The sequence below is a fragment of the Odontesthes bonariensis genome, chromosome 16, assembly GCF_027942865.1.
Source record: "Odontesthes bonariensis isolate fOdoBon6 chromosome 16, fOdoBon6.hap1, whole genome shotgun sequence".
Taxonomy (NCBI): domain Eukaryota; kingdom Metazoa; phylum Chordata; class Actinopteri; order Atheriniformes; family Atherinopsidae; genus Odontesthes; species Odontesthes bonariensis.
In genome coordinates this window covers 24704874-24711730 of record NC_134521.1, presented here as the reverse complement: position 1 = coordinate 24711730, position 6857 = coordinate 24704874, and the positions used below count along the sequence as shown (strand labels likewise).

General features: G+C 38.0%; 1 long non-coding RNA gene across 1 annotated transcript; it reads right to left on the bottom strand.

Moving 5' to 3' along the window:
• Positions 1 to 250: 250 nt before the first annotated feature.
• Positions 251 to 5959, bottom strand: LOC142401825 (uncharacterized). The gene is made up of 4 exons (XR_012773216.1): positions 5881 to 5959; positions 5538 to 5595; positions 5002 to 5316; positions 251 to 420 (listed from the first exon to the last, which is right to left on the bottom strand). It is a non-coding gene; the product is annotated as an uncharacterized LOC142401825 (long non-coding RNA).
• Positions 5960 to 6857: the final 898 nt, after the last annotated feature.

Below are 6857 nucleotides of genomic sequence, written 5' to 3'. Positions count from 1 at the left end.
TGGAAGTTAATTCTGATTTATGTGCCTGGTGGCACCTCATAGTTTTTATTGTATATTCATTTAAAATAATTCATGAATGTTGTGAAATTTCAGGAATAAATGTGGAAAGCACCATCCTTTTAAATACTGTACCTTTGCAGGGTGTCAGGTGTGTAACTGTCTGTTCTCTGCTGACATTGTTCCAAACTTGGCACATGAGGCTTCCATTCAGCTGTCCATGTAAGTTAATGGAAATACTTGAGACACTACATTTTCCAGCTGAACAGCTGCTCAGGGACTGACCGTGTTCTCTGGTTTGTAAGAGTAATTGATCATCCAGTGTGAAAGCTAATTCTGCTTCATCTCCCTCAGAGGAGCAGGTGACTGTCATCTGTTCTGATGACAAACACATCTGGAACACAGCTGGTTTGGACACCGGAGCTGAAAGATAAACACAAAGTATATGAATAACACACATTAGACAAAAATGAATGAAATAAATAATAATTGTATCCTTTTACTTTCATAGACATCATAAAAATAAGTTATCAGATGAATTCTTATTTTTGAATTAGAATTCATAATATGTGTGTGATATTTATGTGAGCTTTACTTTATAGTATTCATATACAGCAAACCAAATCCTTTTTTTACAGCATGTTTAGAGGAACAGGTTGACGGTACTGTGAATTTTCAATATTGTTGTCGATTCCCAATAGGAGAAGGGTCAGTATATTTTGATCTAACACATTTGTCTTTGTTGCCAAAGTCTTAAATGTCTGATCCTTCCGTCCCACAGACATGAGAAGTTGTATAAAATTTCACCAAATCCACTAAAGACATTGTAAACAATTTGCAAACCTCAATTCCAACAAAGGTGGGATGCTTTATATAATGGAAATAAAAACAGAATGGAGTGATTGGCAAATTTCATAAACCTATATTCTATTCACAATAAAACACAAAAATATATCTGATCTTGAAAATGAGACATTTTACTATATCATAAAAAATATTAGCTTTTGGGATGGAGGCAATTCAAGTCTATAAATGTGGAACTAAAGAGAGACAGCCAGATGAGCATGTACATAGGTTAAAACTGTGTGGATGAACTGTGTAGCAATTTCAGAATGTCAATGTAAAATTGAGGCTTCAAAATACTTTGAATAATACATCATCTACAATACATAACATAATAAAATATTCAGAGAAGCTAGAGACATTTCTGTGGGCAAGGAACAGAGGTGAAAATTAATTTTGATGTTATCTTCAGTCCCTCAGGCTGCTCTGCATTAAAAACAGGGATGACTGTCATGGAAATCACTTCATGGGCTCAGAAACACTTTCAGAAATAGTCTGTGAATACCATTTGCAAATATGACCCAGAAGCACAGCTACCTTCACTGGACCAAAGCTCATTTAAAATGGAGTTAAAGGGATACAAGGTAGTTTAGCGGCAGTATAGCGATCTCTATTGGTCAAACTGAAATTCTACACTGTCGTAAAAATGCCCACCTGTACACACCCACTAACTAAACATTGTGGCGAATGCTGCCGTTGTGTTATTTAGTCAGTGCAGTTAGGTCATCTGATTCACAAGTGTAGACTGCCCACGTAAGATACTATAATCAGAGATTTTCTGAAGAGAGAACTCAAGATAATATGCTATAATCCTGTTGCTGGAGGAAGTGGCCGGGGACAGCTCGTCTGGGTTTCTCTGCTCAGGCTGCTGTCCCCGCGACCCGACCCCCGGACAAGCGGCAGATAATGGATGTATGGATGTATGGATGGACTGTTGCTGATCTTGAATGGGATTCTTCCCTCATCATGGTGTATTCGTGGAGTGATTCCTTTGTATTAGCAGACACTTACAAAAGTTACATCTTAGACAGATGCGCGCAGGCACTACCAACACACGCCGCAATAAACGCAGAGTAGACAACAATTCTTTTTCGGATCAAAACGCTATTCTTATTCTAATCAGGTCAGTCCGTGTATTTCTGAAGCTAGGCTACGTCTCGAACTCAGGAGGAATTAGAGCACCATCATCACCTGTTTCTGTACGATCTAAAACGCAGGTCACTATGGTAGATGAACAAGATCACGCTTGGAGAAATTTCCCAAAGATGGGAAGTGCCAACATCGAACGTTTCATATTCAGTCTGTGAAAGGCAGAATATGAAACGCTTGGTGTTGGCTCTTCAACGCAAGCGAACACATAGCCTACAACTACAGCTAGCATACAGTACCTAGCTAAGTGCCGTAAACACAAACGACTCTTCTCGCGCATCACGACACTTCAGAAGCGGGTCGCTCCTGCCGAAGTTACATATGGGATTTTCAGCATACAGACCCCTGTTGGGAGCGAGACAGGCTTCATTCGCTTACTATTGACTTGTTTAACCTTTGTTAAACTCCTGAAGGCTATCATTTTAGGTGAAAATGCTACCTAGTGCTCCTTTAAAGTAGAAAACTGTTCTGTAGTCAGAAAAATAAATATCTGAAATTCTTTTTGGAAATTACTACGTCCCCCGGACTAATGAGGAGAGGGTCCATCTGGCTTGTTATTAGTGCTCAGTTTGAAAACATGAATATTTCATTGTGTGGTGGTGCATTAGTGGCTGAAGAACCGGCAATTAGCAAATCTAGAAAGGCACCATCAATGCTGCAAGGTTTATATATCGGTGTTAGAGCAGCATATGCTCCCCTCCAGATGAGGTCTTTTTAGGCAATTTTATTTATAGAGCACAATTCGTACACAAGATCATTCAAAGTGCTTTACAGCTACATAAAATCACAAGAAGGCAATAAAATCATTAAAAAGATATTAAAAATTAAAAAATAGAAAAAACATTAAAAATAATCATTCATTCATTCATTTAAAAGTGAAGAGTGCAGATGAAATACTTTCAGGTGTCATATGCACAGCTAAATAGAACTGTTTTCAGCCTGGATTTAAACATTGTCAGAGTTGAGGCCTGTCTCACATCTTCTGGAAGACTGTTCCAGATTTTAGGAGCATAAAACTGAAATGCAGCCTCACCTTGTTTAGTCCTGACTCTGGGCACCAGCGGGAGGGGTCTCCTGCTGGTGCCCAGAGGTTCTCAGAGCCCGAGTTGGTTCATATGGCTCTAACATGTCAGAGATGTACTTTGGCGCTTGACCGTGAAGAGACTTGTACACAAGCAGAGCTGATTTAAAGTCTATTCTCTGAGCGACAGGAAGCCAGTGCAGAGACCTGAGCACTGGACTAATATGGTCGTATTTCCTGGTTCTAGTCAGGACTCGAGCAGCAGCATTCTGGATGTACTGCAGCTGTCTCACAGCCCGTTTAGAGAGCCCAGTGAGTAGGCCGTTACAGTAGTCTAACCTGCTGGAGACAAACGCATGGATCAGTCTTTCTAAGTCTGGTTCAGACACTATTCCTTTGATTCTACCAATGTTTTTTAGATGGTAAAAAGCTGCTGATGTTACTGATTTAATGTGGCTGTTAAAGTTCAGGTCTGAGTCCAATATTACCCCGAGATTTCTAACTTGACAGTTAGGTTTTAGAGAGAGAGTCTCAAGGTGACTGATAACACTTTCTCTTTGTTTCTGTGGGCCACAGACAATGATTTCAGTTTTGTCTGAGTTTAGCTGGAGAAAATTGTTTTGCATCCACACACTGATCTGTTCGATGCAGCGACACAGTGTATCTACAGGCCCGTGTTCTCCTGCCGTCAGTGACACGTAGATCTGAGTGTCATCTGCATAGTTATGGTAGGACACATTATAGCTGCGTATTAGCTGGCCTAGTGGAAGCATGTACAGATTGAACAATACGGGTCCCAGGATTGACCCCTGGGGAACCCCACAGGTCTTAGCCATTTGGTCTTTTTCAGGGAAGGCCTTGCATATTTCAGCATGAAAATGTTCAACCACGTACTGCATCTATTACAAAACCATGGCTTCGTAGTTGAGGAGTTCAGGTACTGGACTGGCTGCAGTCCAGAACTTTCATCTAATAAAAATATTCAGAGCATCATAAAACATAAGATACAGACTGTTGAGCAGCGAGAATCCTACCAGACAACAATTCTCTCCCAAAGGTCGAGCAGCTGGCCTCCTCAGGTCGCAGATGTTTACAGACTGTTGTTAAAAGAAGAGAGGATCCTGTGGAAAACTTGTCCCAAATTTGTTTGAGATATTTTGCTGCTATCAAATTCAAGATGAGCTAATATTTTTCTTGAATTAAATGTCTCGTTCTCTCTCAAATCTTTACATTCTGTTTTCTTTTTTAAAATTTCACACAGCGTCCCAACTTTTTATTTATTGAGTTTATACCTGAGTTTGAGTATCTAAGCTTTGGCATCTAAGCAAAATGGGTTTTCATGCAAAATGCTGACAATAAGGGAGAAGCATTTTCGGCTTGAAGTTCATAAACTATGGTGATCACATTTCTTTCCTGGAATGTTTTGCTAGTTTAATAAAATATGATGCATGTAGAAGCAGTACTTTGTTGGTAGAAATTATCCCGCTTTCTCCTTTACTGGGTGTGTATAAGTGTAAATGGTAAATGTACGTTATATATACAGCCCTTTTCTATTCTAGCTGACCACTCAAAGTGCTTTTACATTTAAATCCACATTCAAATTCACACACACATCAATAGCATTTCTTTGTCTGTACAGTGTTACAGGCTATACAGAACTTTTTTCTATATGGTACACACATTCACAAGCAGCATCAGAAGCAATGTGGGGCTCAGTTTCTTGCCGAAGTACACTTAGACATATGGTCCAGGGAAGCTGAGAATGGACCCACTGACCCTTCAATGAGCAGATGACTGCTTTTCCATCCTAATAAGTTTTTCCAAAAATGATTGATGATTTAAATTTTTTTTAATAGCTATTTATAGGAATCTTAACATAGTGGCTAATGTTGTGTTTAAAGAGAAATTATTTGAGGAATTTATTAAACATTGATTATTAAAGTGTATAACATGTACAATTATTAAATAAAAGTTAAAAAAAAGTTACCCACCGTGAATTTGCAGATGCACATTGACTGTTTTCAGGTTTTTGCCATCAGGTCCAAATTCTTCCATTTTGTAATCTCCAGAGTGCTTCTTCATTGCGTGACCTAGATTAAGTGTCCCATTGTAGAATTTAAACTGATTTACATATTCCGGATTAACTGTCACATTTTTGTGTTTTTTGAAAATCTTGTGTTTGCCATCCTTCAGCAATTTAATCTCCACATTTTGTTTATTTGACAGATGGAAAATCAGTGGTTGTCCCTCTGCTCCAGAACACTGTTGAGTTACAGCTGATTCAGAGAAACTGCATTCAATAGGACCTAAAAGAAAAAGAAACTTTTTTCACATGTAAAATAGGAATCAATACTGAATACTTACATTCATTACTAGTTACTTTGGATCATTTCAGTGCACTGGAACTCAATCATTAAGCATGCCCACATTTACCGTAAGTACTTTTTTGTTTTAGCTCTTGGTTTAAATAAACATTAAATCCATTTTGATAAAATGGATCACCATACTGTTAAAAACTTAAGTTTACCGTTTGCAAGTGCTGTTGCTGCCAGAGCTGCCAAGATCATGTAGACAGAAGTCATTTTCTGTAACATATATATGTAAATCTTAACATGTGATCACATTTAAGTTATATTCAGTAAATTTGCCAGTATATTGACATTTTGATGTGTATGTTGGTATAGTATCAAATTAAAAAGTCACTTTGAGATTAATATAGCTTGTTGAATTACAATAACTAACTTAGACAGGATATATTGCATGTTAAGAATTTCTACTACATAAGTATTGAAAAATGCTCTGAAGTACGGCAGTGATTCTGCTCACTTCTATCAACATGCATTCCTTTAAATTGAAAAAAAGTAACTTACCTCAGTCACAGTGGTTTGTTGTTTCCCCAGCTCACTGAGACCTGTGAATCTTCTGCAGACATGAGGCTGGTTTATGCTCTTCTTCGCTTTGTCTTGAGCGACGAAAATCAAGGAAGCAGCCACAGGGTGTTCTGTCGCCCACAACCTGCCAGGAAACAAAGAAGTTATATTCCTAAGTTTAAGTTACAAAGAAACTTACTGTGCAACTTTCCTGTGCTGTGCTGTTGCTGAGGTAATGAAATGAAATAATATAATTATCTTGAGATAACAACGCTTGTTTTTGAGTGATGTTATCTTGTGAAAACAAAGGATGGATTTCTTGAAAATGGCATCTATAAAAATAAGCTTTGTTCTCTTTAGAACAGAATGATTCATCTGTGATTTTGAGATAAATGCATCAAAATAAATCATTTCAAGCATGACTGCTTTCAGCTTCCTTACCTATTAACCATTCCTCTCTGAACTTAGCAACAATGGCTGTGTTTACATGGACTGCAATATTCTGGTATCAATTGGGTTAATATCTTATTCTGAGGGATAAATATCAGAGTTGCCAGGTCTGCATATTATGAACAACTTTGGCCTTGTTAATTATGACACATGTTGTTTTTTTTAGCTTGTTTTCATAAATTGGGTTGCTTGTTTTTGTTACCAGAGTAGGCCAAAGTTTTGAGAGGTATTAATGAAATTAAGACTTTGGATGGGAACAAATATTTTCATATATTGTCATGATTGGCTGACTGTGAATAAAGTTAAGTTCAGACTACAAGATGTTCAGCATCTTCAGATCATTTTATAGTTCACTCCACATGACCCGTTTCTCCTGGGTTCAGGAGTTTTGACACTACACGGCATATCTGCAACTCACACTACAAGATGTTTTGCCAGACTTGACCCCGGACTCGTCTACTTATCTTTATTCCAGCAGTTCCATTTCTCAGATCATCCAACTACCAATTGATCCTATTTAAATTGGG